We start from the raw sequence: 22,088 nt of genomic DNA, 5'->3' as shown, positions 1-22,088 counted from the left end.
TTTTTTTGTGCCTAGAGGCAGATATTTTGCCCCATGGCTATTTACGGTATGAAACTGTATTTAAATGAGTGTACATATATAAAAGCTGCCATTCTGGCTGTAAACTATTGCAGGTTATCAAGATTAAAAAATAAACAAATAAAAATATTTCTGTTTTTCTATGAAATGTCTTTACTCGAGTCCAAATGTAGAGATATAAAATGCTTGAAATTCATAAAACCAAGTGTTTCACATATTTCAGTTGTGATGGCCTTTGTCCTACTTTTGTTAGTGAAGCAGGCAGACTGCATTTTTTCCCTCTCATACACCTTCAAATGGTGGACAGAAAAATTTGATAAAACTTCTAGGACATTATCTGATGAAACACATTAAACACTAAAGGAGAAATACAACTTCATTGTTTATAAAAGACGTATAAGAAGGAAACCTACATACATATATCTATCAGTTTTGTATTTTCAAGAAATATTTGCCTTAAAATGAACTTCATTAGAATATGTTTTCTTCCACAGAGCCAAGGAAAGTAAGTTAGACACAGGATCTGGAAGTCTACCTGTGTGATGTAATTACATTGAAAACATTCCACAAATAACGCAGAAATGTATCATTGTGACCCAAAATATTCTCTAAATTTTCTCAAAGCAATGTGGCCACATCTATTATCTTTTACTATGACTAGTCATCATTCCATGCATTTGAACATTACCTCACCCATTTGCAGCCTCCTATCTCTGCAATTAATTATGGCTAACATTCTCAGCAGTCCAAACATCTTGCAAGTGACAGCTTGAAAAAGCCTACCAGAATGATGTTCACTCTGCCACCTGACTAGCTTGTCTTCCATCTAGACATTGCAGTATGTAGAAGAGTGCTTTTAGTATTATAAATTTGATCCAACACGTGTTCAATTAGATGAAATATTAAATATTGCACTACATGTGAATTGGGAAAATGTTAATTTGCTTCTGTAGTTTTAAGTGTATTCTCAGAGGCAGATGAAGACATATTACATCACTGAGTTCAAGAAATAAAGTAAATAGAAGAAAAAAGGTGTTATTTTAATTTGGTTATGTTTATATTTGAAGTTTTATTTTCCAGATTTAGGAGAACCTACTAAATACACTGAAAAAAATCTGGTAGCCCTGGGTTAAATATCATACCTTATTTTTTGTTTATTAATCCCAGGGTAGAGTAGAAGACTATGCTCTCTTATATAATATAAAAATGATATGGGGAAAAGAAGTAAAAAATTAACTTAGAGACACCATTAATTAATTTCTTTTATAAATGAAACACTAGATAGTTTCTATTTGTTTTGACAAATAGAGAATATATTTAGAATCAATGCTTTATTTCTTGGAAAGTGGAGTAAAAAATTTAAATGTAGTATTCAGATTGTATTATAACTATGCACTACAGATCACATACATTTGTCTTTTCTTTGTATTAGACATTATTTAATGGTAAGCATCCTTTCAAGGGCTATTTTATATAAGTAGTAAGGTATCTGGAATTTCTGAAATAATAAAAGTGACCTAAATCACTGTGTTTGGTAAATTCACAATATCCAAATAGCAGGAGGGGAGTGCTAGAGGTAGGGAGGGGAATGCTCATGTTCTCATTATTCCCAAACAGATTCTTAAAGTCTTCTCACTGGACACATGGATGCACCTCTGTAATACCCAATGTCTTAGCCACAACTGTCTGCACTTTTTAATGAGATACATTTCAACATTATTCCTTGTCACCTCAATATCAGATACTTTCTCATGTAATCTTTTACTTCTGAGGAGTTGAATTATTGATCCATAAACTGAATCCATAGCTATGTATCTGTGGATGTTTTTAAATTATGTGAAAATTTTGTATATGCATTTTTCAGGGGAAAGTGTCAGATCACCCACCTGGTGATTGTAACAAAAACAATCACTCCTGTTGATATTTAAGTCTTAATTAATTCAGAAAAATTTGCACACACCTTAAGGTCAGATAGTATTTTGTACCCTACATATAAAAACTCCTTTTTTTTTTTTTTTGGGATAGAGTCTCACTCTGTTGCCCAGGTTGGAGTGCACTGGCATGATCTCTGCTCACTGCAAACTCCGCCTCCCATAACATTAATGATCACTGATCACAGATCACTGTAATGAATATAATAATAAGGAAATATTTTAAAAATTGTGAAGATTACCAAAGTGTGAAACCAAGACACAAAGTGAGCACAGGCTGTTTGTTAAATGGCACCAATAGACTTGCTTCACCAGGATTGTCACAAACATCTCATTTGTAAATAAAAGAAAAAATGTTCCTATCTGTGAAGCACAATAAAGAGAAGTGCAATAAAATATGTTTGTATTAATTTGGTTAACTTTATTCCAACTTAATGTAAATTAGTTTTAAAACAGTTTATAAAATTCTAAAATGAACCTGGCAAATTTAGAGCAATAATAAAATGATTTAAATTAGAAAAGTCTTTTTTAAAAAGGATAAATAACAAATGTCTCATTGGAATTATTAAAGTTGTTTCAAGTTCAGCTCTGAGGTTCTTAGAAACTAAAGTAAAAAAGTATGACCAGTTTCTGAAGTCAAGATAAAATCATACAATCTTTAACTTAGAAAATTATCTTCTGTGTTGTGTCCTAAGCATAAACAAATGTAAGGACTTGCCCTGACACTCTGTAAGTAGTTCCACTCCAATACGCCCTGCAGAAATGTTTCCTGGCAAGAACAGCAAGTCAGAAGCCTTTTCAGCATGGCAATGAGGGAGAGAGACTATGCTATTAAAAAAAAAAAAAAAAGATGAGCAGGAACAATAGCATCTTAGACAAGTGAGAAGTTTCAAAAGAGACTTTTGAAAGGAGAGCAGTTGCAATTATAAGGAGCAAAATATGGAATGATGAAAAAAGATACTTTAAAGAAAGTTTTCCTCAGTACTTTGCAATGCACTTGCCACCTTCTGAAGAAAGCTGGCTCCTCCTGGAACCTTAGGGTATTTGGACCCATGCTTTGGAATGGGGTGACCATCAGCATCAAGCTAACTTAAATTCAAATTTGTGTGCATAGGATAAGAATAATTGGGTTAAATAAAATTCACTTTTAATCTAAAATGTCATTCATTAATTTGACCAACTTTCCTTACCACTGGCCACTTGGTCCTTGTCTTGTTTGACAGGGTTGTCAAACAAGGTTTGTTGTTTCCTTCTTTGAAGGAAAGAGTCAGTGTTTCTTCCATTCCAATGCATCCACTTGAGGAATTTTTAATAAAGTGGGCAATGAATGGGCAGCAGAAGAATTTACAGGCCTGCTAATCAAATGCTAAGTAATAAACCCTGGAAATTCTAAACTCGTTTGCATGAAGACCTTGCTTATTTTGTAACTATTATGTATTATCAAACATATACTTAATTCTTTGAATGTGTTAGTATGTGTTCAAAGTACACCTTAATTTTATATATACATATATTTAAATTACATAAAATAAATAAGCCACTAAAAATTTTTAAACATTTTCTTATATTTCCTTTCAGTATTTTTATGTGCATGCAACTGTACTTGGTAATATTGCTGAATGCATGTTTGCATTGACAAAGCCTCTCCCCTTGCCCAAACTCTAGTCAGGATCCTCTAAGCCTCCTCTCAGCCTCAGCCTTCAGTGTTCGTCCTAGTCTGGCCCACATCTCTCAGGTTTAGGAAGAAACTTGCAAAGAATCCCCCACTCTCAGTACTGATCACCTTTGATATCTGATCAAATTTGTTATCTCCCACCACCCTCCAGATGATTTCTGATCAGTCTGGCCTGCCTTCAGTAAGAATCCTGTTCGATCTGTTTAACCCAAATCCCCTTTGCCCCTGATGTTTCCTCTTAGTATCCCCAGTTGAGCCAATTTTAACCATTAAAAAAATCTTGGAAAAATTAAGTTCAGATAGGTTCCAGAGTGCTTATGTTCATTTCTTGGCTTTCTGAAGACCTGGCATATCCTCTTTAAATTGCCTCAATACAAGAAAATGCAAAATGGAAAGAAGTAGACATTAGAAATTGGAAAAATGGAGAAATACAGGAATGAACATAAGTTTCTATTTCAAGTAATTAGGTAAATTGTAAGGTGTTTATATTTAACTTTTTCTCATTAGCTTTAGCCCCTTGAACCTTTGAGAACATGTTATTACTATATTTATCGAATGTCATATTTTTTATTTTAACATAGAATGGCATTTTCACTCAAATCTCTTGAAACATATATTTATAGTCAATAGTTAAATTTTATTTAATATCAGTTGTTTCTTTTTATTAGTATTTTCTTAAAAAATAATATTGGCCCGGCGCAGTGGTTCACACCTGTAATCCCAGCACTTTGGGAGGCTAAGGTGGGCAGATCACTTGAGGTCGGGAGTTGGAGACCAGCCTGAGCAACTTGGAGACAACCTTTCTCTACTAAAAATACAAAAAGTAGCCGGGCGTGGTGGTGCTTGCCTGTAATCCCAGCTACTCAGGAGGCTTGAGGCAGGAGAATTGCTTGAACCTGGGAGGTAGAGGTTGCAGTGAGCCGAGATCGCACCACCGCACTCCAGCCTGGGTGACAGTGCGAGACTCCATCTCAAAAAAAAAAAAAGAAAGAAAGAAAATGCCAGACATTTGTTGAAGGGCTGGGATGGTATAGTGAAGTGTTCTGAGTCAGTTGGGCTCTGATTGATAAAGAGCTTGGCATGTTTGAAGGACAGCAAGGAAGCCAGAATAGCTGGAGCATAGCAGCAGGGAGACAAGTGCCACAAGATGAGTTGGGGAAAGGTTTGTCTTTTAAGTGCTCTGAGAAGCAATTGAAGATTTGAAATAGAATAGTGACTTGCTTGATCACATTTGTACTTTTGAAAAGTTCCTCTGGCTGCTGTGGGGAAAGGCTTGAGTAGATGCAGGGTGGGAGAAGCATAACCAGCAGTAGACTCTTGTGGCAGGTTAGGTGAGAGATGGTGGTGGCCACGACTGGGCTGCTAGTGGTGGAAGTGACAAGAAGTAGAAGGATCGGAGACAAAACTTGAAGATAAAAAGTCTTGAATTTGCTGATGATTTGCATTGACGAAGTGTTGGGGGAGAGGACTGAAGGAGCAGAGGAGAGTGACAAGGGACTGGATGCCATTTATAAGGATGGGGAAGACTGGGATGAAACCGGTTAAGGGAGAAATTTTAAACATGGCAAAATTAAGAGGGGTTTTATGTGAGAAAATGGAAATGCTAAGAAGGAAGTTGAAAATCCTGCTAATTTGGAGATCTTTGATTAAAACTAGAAATAAGAATGTGGGAAGCATCAACTTCCAAGATGCCCTCATTGTAGATAACACCATTTAGGATCTAGGCTCAAGCCCTGGGAAACTCCAGGGCTTCGGAAGTCAAATAGAGGAAGAACACGTACAGGAGATGAAGAAAGATTAGCGAGGAAGTCAGTGAAATATCCACAGGTGGGCTGCTGCCAAATCCAGCAGAACAGTATGCCAGATGTTAGGAGCATGAGTAAAATGAGAAAAGAGAAATGGCTTTTGACAACACTTCCCTACTAATAGTAGGGAAGAAGACATAGGTACAGATTCAAGTTGATTTCAAATTATGAAAGTGAGATAATTGACCTGCAGTGGTTGCTGCTCAGTGAAATCAGCATAGTGATTACCTGAGCTAGGTTAGAGATTTGATGGGTAAGAAAGAACACCTGAGGGTAATCCTGGAGGGGAAAAAAATAAAGTGTTTGCTGGAGAGAATGAGTTGGATTGCTGGACTTCAATGTGTGTGGGTTGAGTTTGTGACTTAAAAATGAAACCAGTCTATTGCTTGTGTGGCTTTTCCAAAATACTGTTATTCCATTACCTATCTCTTACCCCAAGAGTAGTCACATTCTTATTTCTGGTTATTTTAATTCCTGGTATTTGTACGTGATTAATGAGATAGTACTTGTTAATTTGATGATATTCTAGAAACCTGGTAAGTACTATGTACCTTGTCTTAAGTTTTGGTTACTTGATTGGTAAAATTATGCATGCACCATTGAATTACCTAATTCAAAATATATTCTTTTATTGTTTGACATTTGTCTTGTTTTTCTTTAAAATGTTATCTTTGTGGAGTAAACATTTTTCTTTATGCTGTTTAGCATCTTCAGATTAGTTCAGGGTATTGCTGAATGTGGTTGTTTGGAAGTAAAATGCTTTAGTTTTAGTTATATAGATTTTAATAAGATAATACTTTCTATATAATTTATCAGGTACTTTAGGCATTTTAATTTGCAAATTTAGGACAATTTGCTTTAACGTTTCTTCACTTTTGTCCATTGGATGTAATTTCCATAAAGTATTCATTTCTCTAAGTAAAAACCGAAACCAAACCGACAACTAATGGTCACTGAAGAAAGAGTGATTAAATGCTAAGGTTATAATGGTATTTGCATTTGAATGTTACCAGCTCTCTACAGTGTAAAGTTTATGCATTTATCGATTGCTTATGTTTCTCATTGCATTCTTTGGCCTACTGGTTTTGGTTGTTTATAGCCATAGAATATAGAATTCCTTATGGTTATCCATTTCTCCTTTTAAGTAGAGTGATAGTTGTTAGAAGAAAAATAACCCCCCAATACTTTCTTCTAGTGTTAATTCTTAAAGTGTGATTGACTTTTATTTACTTTTTGGTGCAGTAATTGCAGTTCATGAGTCAATGTTGATATCATATAAACCTTAATTTTTAAAGTTTCATTGTAGTGATGTCTCTGTAGCAGCAAACATTTAAGTTATTTAAGTTATACTTAAATGTTTAAATCACTGTTAGTGATTAGCTTATTTTGCCTTCCTTGAAGCAATTTGTACTAAATTTCCATACGTTTGCATTTGTTTTTGCTGTTCTAAAATTCCTTAGTTGCTGGCTTTGACCTTTTATGTTGCTGAGTTTTACACATCTATTTTCTCAACTGCCGTATCCTAGGAGGCTTGGAGTGCCCAAAATACAGTGAGCCCACCTTCCTGGTCCCCAGACATTTCAGAAGGTCGGGAAATTTTTAAACCCAGGCAGCTTCCTGGCAGTGCCATTTGGAGCATCAAAGTGGTAAATAAAATTGCATTTACATTCATATATCATTTCTGTCTGATTTGTTTTGCCCTACTGGGTGTTAAGAATTTAATCTTTCTTTTCTAGATTGAGCTTCCAGAAACACTATTTAAATCTAAAAATTGTAATGTAAAGAAATAATATGCTTGCATTTAAAAATCAAGTATACATTTTTAATACCTCTTTTTATGGTTAATTCCTTTTGTTGTGATTACTACTGGTTTTATGAGGGAGAAGTCCTTGACATGTAGACCAAAAGGTAATTAAGGACCTTTTCATTCATGATATCATAAAGCTTTGTTGCTTAGAAAAAAGCAGAAGAAAAAACTCCATTAATTTATTATGTTCTCATGGAGAAGAAATACCAAAATTGTGGCAGATTTCATTGTCTGTTTAATACCTTAAAATGACAAGGCTTTTTCCCCCATGACATTGGTTGATGGCTCTGCCAGTCCTTGAAGTGAGTTAAGTAGTGTGATGCATTTTGAAGAGAAAAAAATTAATTTGAAAAAGTATTAACTCAAAAGTTAAAATACTTCATTGACTGGAGATGACAGTTTTTCTTCATATTCTATATTTAATATTCTGGAATATGGCTGTTTAATTCAGACTAATGAAGGATTTTAAGGAATTCTAGGTTATACTTTATTTTCTTTCATGACTGGAAGAACTATTTTTTTTTTAACCTCCCTACCTCCCCATGATATCATCCAAGATATTGAGGTATAAATATACCTCATTTGACAGTTTGATAATATAGACCACCAATTTTTACTTACTTTTTTTCTGGGTCAGCATTTCATGTTTGAGAAAATAAATTGAGAGACTACTGTAGTCTTGATTTTTAATCGCTGACTTAATTTTTCAAAAATCTTTTATACCAATTTAATAACAAAACAAACTCGGCCGGGCGCAGTAGCTCACGCCTGTAATCCCAGCACTTTGAGAGGCTGAGGGGGCAGATCACTGGAGGTCAGGAGTTCGAGGCCAACCTGGCCAACGTGGTGAAACCCCGTCTCTACTAAAAATACAAAGAGATTTAGCTGTGCATGGTGGCATGTGCCTGTAATCTCAGCTGCTGGGGAGGCTGAGGCAGGAGAATAGCTTGAACCCAGGACACGGAGGTTGCAGTGAGCCAAGATCACACCATTGCACTCCAGCCTGGGCAAAGAAGCGAGACTCCATCTCAAAAACAAACAAACAAACAAAAAACCCAAAAAACTAACCTGACCCCATCCATCTGTTGTGCAAAGAAGCTGATGCACTTCTCAAAAGGGATCTCAAGGAGAGCAGGGTAAGAGAAGACAGGAGTGGCAGTTTGAAGCTGGGAGCTGGCTGTATTTATTACATCCAAAGGGAAAAAAGCCATTCCTCCCATTCCTTTTGTTCATGTGTTTCTATTTTATGCTTACAGTATCACCATCAATTTTTGACTTGGAAACCATTCTGCTAAATAGGGAATAAGTTCATTTCAAACTATGATAGGGACATCAGTTGAAGATATGACATATTATTTAACTTATGGTGAGGGAAACACCTAAGTATTTTCCTGAGCATCTGGATAATTTTAAATATACATAATTCATCTACTTAGGTAGGTGCCAGGTTTTTTCAAGGAGTAATTAATTAGTACAAACAAGGGTGAGGGGGCAGGGAACACCATACTCTGGTACTTAATGTCTGAAATTATCAGGGAATTTAACACATTTTCCAATAGGTTTATTTCTTGTGTAAGAAGTCAGATAAATTATTTCCATTTCAAGTATTTATTATTCAGATTATTTAAAGCAAAGCTTTCACAAAGCCTTTTGTCAGCTTTCCTGTAATCCTCAAATAATTTTTCCTGGCTGGACGCTTTGGCTTACTCCTGTAATCCTGGCACTTTGGGAGGCAGAAGCAGGAGGATCACTTAAGCCCAAGGGTTCTAGGCTGCAGTGAGCTGTGATCACACCACTGCACTCCAACCTGAGTGACGAAGAAAGTTCTTGTCTCAAAAATAAAAGTAATAACAATAATAATAAATTTTCCTCTAAATACAATGGTGAATGAGGTAGAAATGTTGAGTTCATAAGAGAGCTGTTGAATAGTGAAGGAAACTGACTTAATTTTAATGACAGGAAGAATACTGTTACACACTAGCAAAAATGAACTTTCATGCTGATGTAGCAGTACAGAATATGCTTCCAACCCAGGGACGCTGGAGCCAGACTTTCTAGCTAAGCGACCTTGGACAAGTTACTTAACCCTTTTATTCCTCAGCACACTCATCTCAAATGAGGATAATAAAACCTACTATATGGGATTGTTGAGAGTAAAAAATACTTAGATTAGTACATAGTAAGTACTCAACAGATGTTAGCTATTACTGTAATCACCGCGAGACCAGTTAATGAGAGAGTTCTTCCTTATCCTTACTCTATATTGAATACAACTTGTTGCACTTCGAAATATCTGGATAAGGCTATAGTTGTTGTCGTCACCGAGAATGTAGGAGTGCGAAAGAGAAAAATCATGCAAAGCCTTGCTGATAGCGTTCACAGTGACAGCCCGAAAGTATGATTCTAAGGTTGTAAGCATTTTATATTTAGATTTTTAAGTTGTGGAGTATACTTTTAAAGATAAAAATAATAAGCCAGGTCTCTTAATACTTATCTAAAGAAGTGTTTGTATAACATTTAATAAAATATTTTATCTCAGTGGCATTTGGATTTAAAAATTATTTTGGGCTGTCACAGAATGTTGACTTTTCCTAATCTATTACATAGGGCCGTGGGTCTGGATTTCCAGGAAAGCGGAGACCTCGAGGTGCAGGACTGTCGGGGCGAGGTGGCCGAGGCAGGTCAAAGCTGAAAAGTGGAATCGGAGCTGTTGTATTGCCTGGGGTGAGGCTTGCTTCATGTATATTTTCTCTAATCTAAATGTCAGTTAATGATGAAAATCTCATAGCAAGTTATTTTGAACTTAAGAGTCATATAAATAGGTCAAAATGTTTATTTTACTGTCCTACTTTGCTTTTTTTTTTGAGCCTCTGGTTACGTTTTCTTGTATATTTACTTTCTCATCCTTTCTCTTTTCTTACCTTCCTCTTTGACTCCTTATCTTTCTATGCCAACCCTCTCTAAAAAGTCAGTATGTAATATAGTTGCTCTTTAATTTAAAAATTTTAAGATTGATATTTGCTTACTATCATGTTATGAGGCTTTATTTATATGTGTATTACAAATATATTTGCTAACTACTAGCAAATATTTTATGTAATAACTTTGCTATTTATTAAAATCCTGTTTTTAAAATTCTGAAATGTCATTTTAAGTATAGGAGACAGGTGAAATTGTTCAAGTTTACTACTAAACCAGGAATAAGGAAGCTTAGATTCTCGTCCTTTTTTCAAAAAGAAAAATTTTCAAACCAGGCTTATTGAGGTATAGTTGATATAAGCTATATTTGACATGTACAATTCCATAAGCTTTGATATATACATATACACCCTTGAAAACGACACCACAATCATGATAGTGAATATATTCATCTCCCAACGTTTCTTCATGTCCCTCTGTAATTTTCTGCATTCCCCCTGCCATCCGTCCTTGTCCCCAAGATTAGTTTACATTTTCTAGAGTTGTATATAGGTGGAATCATACAGAACTGTATGCTTTTTGGACTGATTTATTTCAGCACAATTATTTGGAGATTCATCTATGCTGTTGTACTTGTTAACAGTGTACTCCCTTTTCTTGCTGAGTATTAATAAAACTGTGGATGCACCACAGTTGTAGACCTGTGCACTTTTTTTCTTCTTCTTTTTTTTTTTTTTTCGGAGACAGGTTCTCTTTCTAATTCCTGGCTGGAGTGCAGTGGTGCGATCATAGCTAACTCCAGCTTTGACCTCCCACCTCTGTCTCCCAAGTAGCTGGGACCATAGCTGTGTGCCAACACACCCAACTACTTTTTAAAAATTTTTAATAGAGACAGCATCTCACTATGTTGTCCAGGCTGGTCTCGAACTTCTGAGCTCAAGCAATTTTCCCACCTTGGCTTCCCAAAATGCTGGGATTACAGGCGTGAGTCACCATGCCCCCGCCTGTAGTCTTACATTCTTGTAATGTCTTCATCTGGTTTTGGTATCAGCATAACTCCAGCTTCATAGAATGAATCAGAAAGTATATTCTCATCTTCAGTTTTCTGGAAAAGTTGTGTAGTAGTGGAAATGTATCTTCTTATATTATACATGAATTTATTAGTGAAAGCATCTTGGCCTGAAATTTTCTTTGTGGGGGGTTTTTGTTGTGTTTTCTTTTTTTCTTCTTTCTTTCTTTTGAGATGGAGTTTCGCTCTTGTTGCCTAGGCTGGAGTGCAATGGCACAATCTCAGCTCATGCAACCACTGCCTCCCAGGTTCAAGTGATTCCCCTGCCTCAGCCCCCTGGTTCACCATGTTGGCCAGGCTGGTCTCGAACTCCTGACCTCAGGTGATCCACCTGCCTTGACCTCCCAAAGTGTTGGGATTACAGGCGTGAGCCACCATGCCCAGGCTGGAGTGCAGTGGCGTGATCTCTGCTCACTACAGACTCCACCTCTCAGGTTCAAGCAATTCTCCTGCCTCAGCCTTCTGAGTAGCTGGGATTACTGGCATGCACCAACATGCCTAGCTAATTTTTGTGTTTTGGGTAGAGATGGGGTTTCGCCATGTTGGCCAGGCTGGTCTCGAACTCCTGACCTCAGGTGATCCATCTCCCAAAGTGCTGGGATTACTGGATGAGCCACCGGTGCCCAGCCTGTGGGACAGTTTTTAACAACAAATTGTATTTCTTTAATAGGTACCTATTTAGGTTATCTGTCTCTCCTTGCATAAATTTGCACCTTTCAAGAAATTTGTTCATTTTGTCTATCTTGACAAATTAAAGGAATGGAGTTGATCATAATGTTTCTTATTATTTTAATACCTGTAGAATCTGTAGTGATTTCACCTCCCTCATTCTTGATACTAATAATTTGTATCTTGTCTTATTTTTTTCCTGATCAGTCTGGCTAGAGATTTATCAATCTTATTGATCTTCTTGAGTCAGCCTTTGTTTTCATGGACTTTTCTCTGTTTTCTTTCCTCTTTCTGTTTTATTGATTTATATTCTCATCTTTATTTTTTCCTATCTTCTCACTTTGAGTTTAATTTGATCTTCTTTTTTTGTTTACTCTTACGTGTCCCTGCTTGGAAGGGACACTTGTGAAGTTTAGGTCAGAGCTTTCTATTCTCCTTGACTTATATCTGTGGTCTAGGAAAATGAAATTTCTATCACCTTCTGGATAAATCACACTATTATCTATGCAGGCAACAATAGCACATATTTTCTCAAAGATTACCTTTGCCCTCAAGTTAGGTTTTATTTTTCTAGCAGTCTAAAGGTCATGAAATAAATTATAAAATAAAAACAGTGGGTCTTCAAGCTAGATGATACTGTTTTCTTTCTTGCGTGGACAATTATTTTAAAATATTTTGGTTTTTCTGCACTTATTATTTAAATATGACTCCCCACCCCCACGTGAATCTAGGGACATTGCAGTTTTCTACTGCAGACTTTGTTTCTGGTTTATACTGGGAATATATTGTTTATCATTTTCAGTGAAAGCATCCACTGGTTAAATTTCCTTTTAAAAATAATAATGGATCTTTACAATTTCTTTGAGCTGCTCAGTGTGTACAATGTGTTGAATTTTCTGTTAGTAGTTGGGAGGTAGAAATAGATACTTTATCTCTATTTTAGCCATTTCCCTAATTATATATCTCAATAGTCTTGTCAATGCATCATTAGTCCTATGACTGAATTAATGATTACTTTTAGTAGTCACTTAATTTCTTACTGATGATGATGATTCTACTTCTGTGAATCATCTTGGATGATTCTCTAAAATCTTAGAAAGCTAATTTTGTTAATACTATGCATATAACACATCAATACATTTTCTCTATTAAAAAAATTAAAGCGCTATAGGTAGATCAGAATTTACCATTACTAACTCCTCAGTCCTCCTTATTTCCCTGTTACCAGTTTGGTATATTTATATATTAGGTTGATCCATATGAAATTGCCAATATTATTTCTGAACTGATGAAAAGCAGCAATTTCTTATGATTCAACCTGTTATATGTGCCCATAGACTACATGTAATGACTTTGCAGGTTTTTATATTATAGTGCTATACCTCAAATACTGTTCTGCAATTTATTTTTTCACTCAACAACGTCTTTTGTAATTTCTTTCATGGCAGTCTATACAAGTTTCTACCTCCCTACTTTTAAAATGTTGCATAATTTTCTAATGTTTGGATTTGTCATGGCTTTACTTACTCCCTAATGATGAATATTGGCATTATTAACACTTGTAGTCATTAGGGTTCATATGACTATAAATTGCTCTTATAAAGCATTAGTACTATCCATTAAAACTGCTTTTAGGCTGGACACGGTGGCTCATGCCTGTAATCCCAGCACTTTGGGAGGCTGAGGTGGGTGGATCATGAGGTCTTGAGATCAAGACCATCCTGGCTAACATGGTGAAACCCCATCTCTACTAAAAATACAAAAAATTAGCCGGGCATGGTGGCAGGCACCTGTAGTCCCAGCTACTCGGGAGGCTGAGGCAGGAGAATGCCGTGAACCTGGGAGACAGAGCTTGCAGTGAGCTGAGATTGTGCCACTGCACTCCAGCCTGGGTGACATAGCAAGACTCCATCTCAAAAACAAACAAACAAAAAAACAAAAAAAAAAACTGCTTTTAAATGTATTTGTATTGAAAAATACTGAGATGTAGTCCTTCTATTTAGTTAACCAACCAACCTTCCTTCCTTCCTCTTTTTTTTTTTTTTTTTTTTTGGAGACACGGTCTCACTCTGTCACCCAGGCTGGAGTGCAGTGGCATAATCTTGGCTCACTGTAACCTCTGCCTCCTGGGTTCAAGTGATTCTCCTGCCTCAGCCTCCTGAGTAGCTGAGACTACAGGCATGTGCCACCACGCTCGGCTGTTTTTTGTATTTTTGGTAGAGACAGTATTTCACCATGTTGCCCAGGCTGGTCTCCAACTCCTGAGCTCAAGCAATCCACCCACTTTAGCCTCCCACAGTGCTAAGATTATAGGCATGAGCCACCACACCCAGCTGGTTAATCTTCTTTCAGTTGTTCCTCAAGAAAAGTAATTCAGTTGCTTTATGTTTTGACCTTGAACATAACCTGTTGTGTTTCAACTCTGTCTTTCCAGGCTTAGGTTATAAGCTTTTTAAAGAAACAGGATTGTATTTTATGATTTTGGCAGTGCCCTCCTTGTCTTCTTTCTACAACTTCTAGTTCAGAGCTTTATTTTGTTTCATAATCACTCTAGAAATTATTAACAAACCAGTGGGTACTTAGTTGATTTAGTCAAATAGAACTAAGTCCAGACTGAAGAATATTGGTTGATAATCATTTGGCTGATACTGAAATTTGGATGTTATTAAAAATAATATTCTAAAGCGGTGCTAATAGAAATATAATGAGAACCACATATGCAATTTAAAACTTCCTAGTAGCCACATTAAAAAGTTACAGTGAGCTGGGTGCAGTGGATCATTTGAGGTCAGGAGTTAAGAGACCAGCCTGACCAATATGGTGAAACCCCGTCTCTACTAAAAATACAGAAATTAGCTGGGCATGGTGGTGGACAACTGTAATCCCAGCTACTTGGGAGGCTGAGGCAGGGAGAACAGCTTGAACCAGGAGGCAGAGGTTGCAACGAGCCGAGATCCCACCATTACACTCCAGCCTGGGCAACAAGAGTGAAACTCATCTCGAAACAAAATAAAGGTTATAGTGAACAGGCGAAATTAATTTTAATGCCTTCCATTTTGACCGATATATCTAAAATATTACCATTTCAACATGTAATATGTAATTATGTGCTGTATTTTATGTTTGCAGGACATCTCAGTTCAGACTAACTACATTGCAGATCCCAAGTGTGTGTCATTAAAATAGTGATAGATTTGTGTGTGTACATACTTATAATATTATCATTTATAGTTTCTTGATTAGAATTCTGCATAATCAAGTCTTACTAAGACAGGTTTATTATATTTTCTCATTACTTCTTGGTCTAAAGGAATTCTACCTCTAAAGAGAGAATGAGTTGAATAATAAAATGTCATGACTCCATTTTACTGTAGTATCTTAGCATTAATATTTGGAATTGTTATTCTAGACCTTAGCAAAAATATATGTTTTGATTATGAATTTTCTGAAGCTTTCCAGTTAAGTGTAAAACAAGTGAAAAATATAACTTTGTATTTTGTGTATTTTGCTTTTTATAGGTGTCTACTGCAGATATTTCATCAAATAAGGATGATGAAGAAAACTCTATGCACACTACGGTTGTGTTGTTTTCCAGCAGTGACAAATTCACTTTGAATCAGGTTTGAACTTGACAATTTACTGTCTTCCTCATTGAATTCCTCCTTGTATATTTCTGCTTTATCTCATATACACAGAAGTGATCCAATATTTAGCTATAGAGCTGTATTAGTTAAGAAGGTATTTTTAAAGTAAAATTTGTAGGTTTTTAGCTTAGTCTCCATTTAAAATATGTTCTGTTTTCTTAACTTCAGGATATGTGTGTAGTTTGTGGCAGTTTTGGCCAAGGAGCAGAAGGAAGATTACTTGCCTGTTCTCAGTGTGGTCAGTGTTATCATCCATACTGTGTCAGTATTAAGGTAAACATCCTTAAATTGAGTTAACAAATATGTATTGAATTTTTATTTGGTTTTAGTAGTAACATGAGCTCCCAGTTCTCACAATTAAGTATTATGATTATTAAACATATGTGACAGTATTTAAGTACTTTAAATACTGCTTTTAAGGGTTTGCTATCTGAAGAAATTTGCTTCTCTATAAATCTTATATTGTACTAATATCCTGCTTTTGTCTTGAAAAAGTAAAACATAAAAATATATGCATTTAATTTAAAAGACAATTTATACTATTCACAAAGGTTTTAGGTTTAGCTGATTCATTTTGTCTGTTGATTTATAAAGCTGAGAACTGGAGTATTTAGTAAAAAATTATTAGCCCATTCTGTTCTTTCCCACATTCTCTCTCCTCTGTGCTCACTCATACACAAAATGACATTTTCTCCTTATAGCCAAAAGAAACAAGTGTCATATTTAATGCAATTGGTAATAATCGAGAGTCAGCACTGCTCACTTTCAAGCATTTCAGGATAGAGGCTTTCTGGGGAACCTTTTAAGTGGTATCGTGTGCTTGGTTTCAAATATGGACAGGTCTCAATACTTCACTAGTTTTATCTAAGGTTCTTGGTTTTTTCTTTTTAAGAACTCAGTCTTAATAAAACTTACATATTTGAATAAAGTGTCATGGCCACTGGAAGCAAGCATGGAGGTATAGCTGTACAGCAGAGGTCTTAAACTGTATACTCCACAAGGAAATCTTTTCTAGTATTGCCATACCTTGTAATATAAATACTAACCTCAGTTTCAATAATAGGTTGTGAATCATGAGTGATTTTTATACCATTCTCCCTGCCCTTCAGACATCACTGTGTTATATCATTGTCAGTAAAATGTCAGTATAGTAAGCCAATCAACATTATCTCCTTCAGAATTCTTTGTTGATAACTACAGTAGTATTTATTTTATAGGGTAATACAGGTTTTTGTGAATTTAGGAATCAAAATGAAAGATTGTAATTAATACTATCCAAAATAGAAGACTAGTACGGTTAATTTATGTAGTTTTTTAAAATTAGTTGCTCATGGTATATGACTGAAAAACACAGAGTATATAAAGCCAATTAAAAATGAAGTTATATATGCATAAAACATGTTTATTTTCTTCTTTGTGCTTTATATTCTGTATAAAAGTAGCTGCTATCATTAGATTTTGTTTTTTAGAATACTTAATGTTTTGGACCTAAGGAAATTGAATAAGATCCCTTTCAAGATAGTAATATATTTCTTTTAACCCATCCAACAATTACCGAATTCCCATTTTACAGATGAGTACGACTTACATAAGTTAAGTTTGGACAATTAGTGCACTATCAGACACCTAGTTATTCCTGTTTTTAAAAATTATGTGTGGTTCCTTTTACACAACACTGTTTTGGACAGTATAGAATACTGCAGTCTCATTGAGAAATACAGCAGTATCTAGAAATATACTAGGGATATGTGAATTGGCTCAGCTTGCATTTTTATTGCAGGAGGCAATTGTTTGTGGATAAGCTTGATACCTTTGAAGCTTCTTTTTAAGCTTGCTGGGGCAAGTCTAGAAAGCCTTCACTCTAAGGTGGATATTTTCAAACTTTATGGTTTTAGAACCTTAACACTCTTTAAAATTACTGGGGATGCCATAGTTTTTGTTCATGAGGATTTTAACTATGGACTATTCAGCATTTTAGAAATTAAAACTAGGAACATTTTGTAACACAAGACTACAGAAGCACAACCTGTACAATGTCAGTGTAATATTATGATACAACATGTAGCTTCTATAAACACCACTGTATAATTGTGAATAAAGTGAAAAAAGGCAAATTAAATCTTAGTATTATTTAAACTTGTTTTAACTTTACAGACCCACTGGGGTTCCCTAGTCCACATTTTGGTAGCTGCAGTCCTAGCATTAGTTTAACCCTATACTTAAGTTTCTGGGATCACTACTGAAATCTACCCCCTGTTCACCAGTGTCTTTGTACTCTGACTGGTTGTGCTTCACTTGTCTTTGAGCCTTTTGCAAGCTCTGGTAATTGTGCAGCTTACAAATTCCCAGTAGATGTACTTTCCCCTGGTTGTGGGTCTTTGGGCTTCTAGAAGTACGGCTTGGTGTTCCACCAAAGACTTCAGGGGATCCTTTGTAGATTTCTGGAGCTCTTAGTCCTTATTGCTTCTTCATTTTGAGTACTGTGTCCTGCAAATTCCACTGCCTCACCTTCCCTAACCTCAGCGAGGCCATTGATTGTACTCTGCTGAGGTTCTCCCTCCCTGGGCAGCGTTCTGGAAAATGTTTCTAGGCAGAATATCATAGGACTCCCTGAGTGTTTCCTTCCTCTCAGAGACCACTGTCTCCTTTACTATGTGTTGTCCAATATCTGAAAACAGTTGTTTCATACACTTTGTCCAATTTTCTACTATCTTATGGGAGAACAGGCTGGTCCCATCTACTCCATTATTGTTGAAGCATGTATCCGTATTCGATTATAAAACATATCTGTAACAACTTTGGACATGGTACCATGGATGGAATCCTGGATGACATCTTATTTGAAAAAACTTTTAAAACTAAGGCTAAACTGGTTCAACAGAAGAAAAAAATGATAGTGCAACCCCAGTACCTAAGTTAAAAGGAAATTTCAAAGAGGGAGAAATTGTTGAAGTGTTGAAGTACTAGAAGTCAAGAAACACAAACACTAATGTTTCCATTAGATTTGAGAATAAGAAGGTCTTGACAAGCCTGGCTTAAGCAGTTATGAGTGGATGTGGGTGTAGAGACTAGACTGTAGTGTTTTGAAGAGTGAATATAAGCGGAGAAACTTGAGAGTTTGGTTGTAAAAGGGACCACAGGTATCTGTGAAGAAAACTTAATAGGAATGAAGATAAATATTTTAAAAATTCTGCCACTAAATACCTCAGATCTGTCTGCCACTTTGTCTTCAGGTCATTGTTTAAGCCAGGGTCAGGCAGACTGGCCCATAGACTAAATCTGGCCCATTTCCTGTGTTTGCAAATAAACTTTTATTGAAATATGGCCATGTTCTTTTGTTTACATATATTTGTAGCGGTTTTTTCATTACACTGGCAGAGTTTTTATAAAGTTGCAACAGATCATATGGCCCTCAAAACTTTGTGTTTACTCTCTGGCCCTTTATTGGAAATGTTTGCTGGCTACTGCTCTAAGCCACCCTGATCTTACCCCAGGCCATTTCCTTCATTTGGGCAAATAACATACTAACTTGGTAATCTAAGACAAATTCTTAAAAATCAATAAGCTAATCAAAATAATAAATATACATGTTTAAAAATCAAATGACATTAAAAGCCTTGTAACGGGCCGGGTGTGGTGCCTCACACCTGTCATCCCAGCACTTTGGGAGGCCGAGGTGGGTGGATCACTTGAGAGCAGGAGTTCAAGCCAGCCTGGCCAACACAGTAAAACCCCATCTCTAGTAAAAATACAAAAATTAGCCGAGTGTGGTGGCTCATTCCTCTAGTCCTAGCTACTCAGGAGGCTGAGCCAGGAGAATTATTTGAACATGGGAGCTGGAGGTTGCAGTGAGCTGAGATCACACCACTGCACTCCAGCCCAGGCAACAGAGCAAGACTCCATCTCAAAAAAAAAAAAAAAAAAGGCCTTGTAATGAACAACCAACTCTTGTCTTACTCTACCTCCACATCTGAGGCAATCACTTTTAATCTTTTCAGGTGTTTTTTTCTTGTGGTTAATGTTACAGCTCTAAATAATCAACTGGTTTACTGCCTTATCAATGCTAGATTTTGTTGACTTTCTGCTATGAATAAATAAATTCTGATTTAGGTCTTAAAATACACCCCCTTCCTTCTCCCAATATAGTTGTATTACTATGTTTAGTTCAATTAATAAGGTGTTGGTTATGACTCAGTAAATGTTCACTGCAGATCTAAACAGTATACTATGAGTTTCTTCTGTCTTTCATGGAGTTTTTAATAACAAGAAAGTAATAGTGACTCTCCATTCGTTCTTTGTTTTTGCCTACTATAGAACTATCATATAAGATTATTTTTTAAAGTACTGTTTTTTTCTGGGAGAAGTCCTACCCTCCTTCTAGACATTCCCTTCTCCTGCTCTGATATGTGCCAGTGGCTTCTGGGTGTGTTGTTCTCATCCCTAAACTTCCCTGGCCTGATGTTCTTTGTTGGATCTGTTGATTTATAGATCCCAAGTCTTCCTTTTCTTTGTAATACATCCTCATTCTGTTCCGCATATCTCTAAGTAACTTTATTAGAAGGAGAATGAAGGAGCTGAATTTTGAGTCTTCCTGTGTCTACAACGTATTCTCTCTTCACACATAGTTGCTTGTGTAGCTAGGTTGAGAATTGTACTTTGAAAAGTATTTTCCTGTAGAATTGGAAACTTATACTCTTCTAGCATCTGGAGTTGGGAAGTTTTGTGCCATTCTGATGGGTGTTCCTTTGAATTTAACTCTTTTATTTTCTTCTCTGGTAGCTTTTAGGCTTTCATGTACCTCATGATCTGAATTTTTATTCCGTACCCTCATTACTTGCTGTTTCATTATAATGTGGGCACTTGATTGGTTCTGTCTGACGATCCTAGTCTTTTGAGATGTTAAAGAAGTTCCGCAATCTTAATATTACATGGTGTGGTTTCCTTCAGGAGTTTGTTAGGGATTTGGAGATTCCCAAATATTCTGCTAACTTATACCCTTGAGAGAGGGGAGAATAAACAGAGGAGTGAATGTGAACTTCAGAATTCCTAGCTTCATAGTCTAAATAGAAATCCTCTAAGATCATAAAATGTCCCTAAGAACTCATGCTTTACATTAATTTTTTTGGTATTTTTTCTATTGATTCTAAGCATGGAAATGTAGATGGAGATTTTGTTGATGTATTTTCAAATTATGTATCAATAATAGTGAAGCTTACTTGATTTCTTTAAAATCTGGTCGCTATATCTATAAATATAGTGGACATTAAATGTACAGCATAAGGTAATTATGTGGACTTTAAAAAGGCATTAAAATATGTGCCATTTTCTATTATTCTGCTCAGTAGGCTCCTAAAAGCGTGTATGAACATGCCCAACCCAGTATTGGGCCTCCGTAGGTGCTCAATAAATGTTAGTTGATTGCCCCTTTCTGCTTCTAGGTACATAAGCACCATATTAATTTATATAGTATATTTGATTATGTTAGGTTAATGCATAAATCACATGGATTGGTTGTTTCTTTCACAGATCACTAAAGTGGTTCTTAGCAAAGGTTGGAGGTGTCTTGAGTGCACTGTGTGTGAGGCCTGTGGGAAGGCAACTGACACAGGAAGACTCCTGCTGTGTGATGATTGTGACATAAGTTATCATACCTAGTGCCTAGACCCTCCATTGCAGACAGTTCCCAAACGAGGCTGGAAGTGCAAATGGTTCTCTAGGGTTTGTTTGCCTTGTCAGTCTTTCAAGTTCAGAGCTTTCTCATACCACTTTAGTTTTTAAAAATTAGCCATACCTATTTAATTGAATAATACACATATTCTATGATAGATACCACTAATCAGAAAAATTTTCACATACACATTAAATCATTTGCCCCATTATGTTCGTATGTAGCTTCCTGAATTACAGTAACTGAATAACTAAGAAAATAAAATTGAGACTTTTCGGGGGGATTTGGATTTCAGGTGTGTTTGGTGCAGACACTGTGGAGCAACATCTGCAGCTCTAAGATGTGAATGGCAGAACAATTACACACAGTGCGCTCCTTGTGCAAGCTTATCTTCCTGTCCAGTCTGCTATTGAAACTATAGAGAAAGATCTTATTCTGCAATGTAGACAATGTGATAGGTATTGTGCTATTTTTTCATCTTTTTAAAGCTTTTCTCTTTGAAATGTAGCAAAAAAAAAAAAATGGAAAATAGCTTTTCCTTAATCACAAGTTTTAGGTATGGAACTTTTTGCCTTGTAGATTTTTAGTCACCTAGAAACTTACAGAATTGGTTTCCTGTTTTGAATTCTCAACTCCAGACTAAAGTTTTGTTTTGTTTTGTTTTTAAATTTAGAGACAGAGTCTTGCTCTGTCGCCAGGCTGGAGTGCAGGGGCGCTATCTTGGCTCACTGCAAACTCCACCTCCGCCTCCTGGGTTCAAGCGATTCTCCTGCCTCAGCCTCCGGAGTAGCTGGGACTACAGGTGCATGCCACCACGCCCAGCTAATTTTTGTATTTTTAGTAGAGACGGTTTCACCATGTTGACCAGGATGGTCTCCATCTT

The sequence above is a fragment of the Gorilla gorilla genome, chromosome 13 (assembly GCF_029281585.2).
Source record: "Gorilla gorilla gorilla isolate KB3781 chromosome 13, NHGRI_mGorGor1-v2.1_pri, whole genome shotgun sequence".
NCBI classification, from domain to species: domain Eukaryota; kingdom Metazoa; phylum Chordata; class Mammalia; order Primates; family Hominidae; genus Gorilla; species Gorilla gorilla.
Note: the sequence above shows the minus strand (reverse complement) of the source record.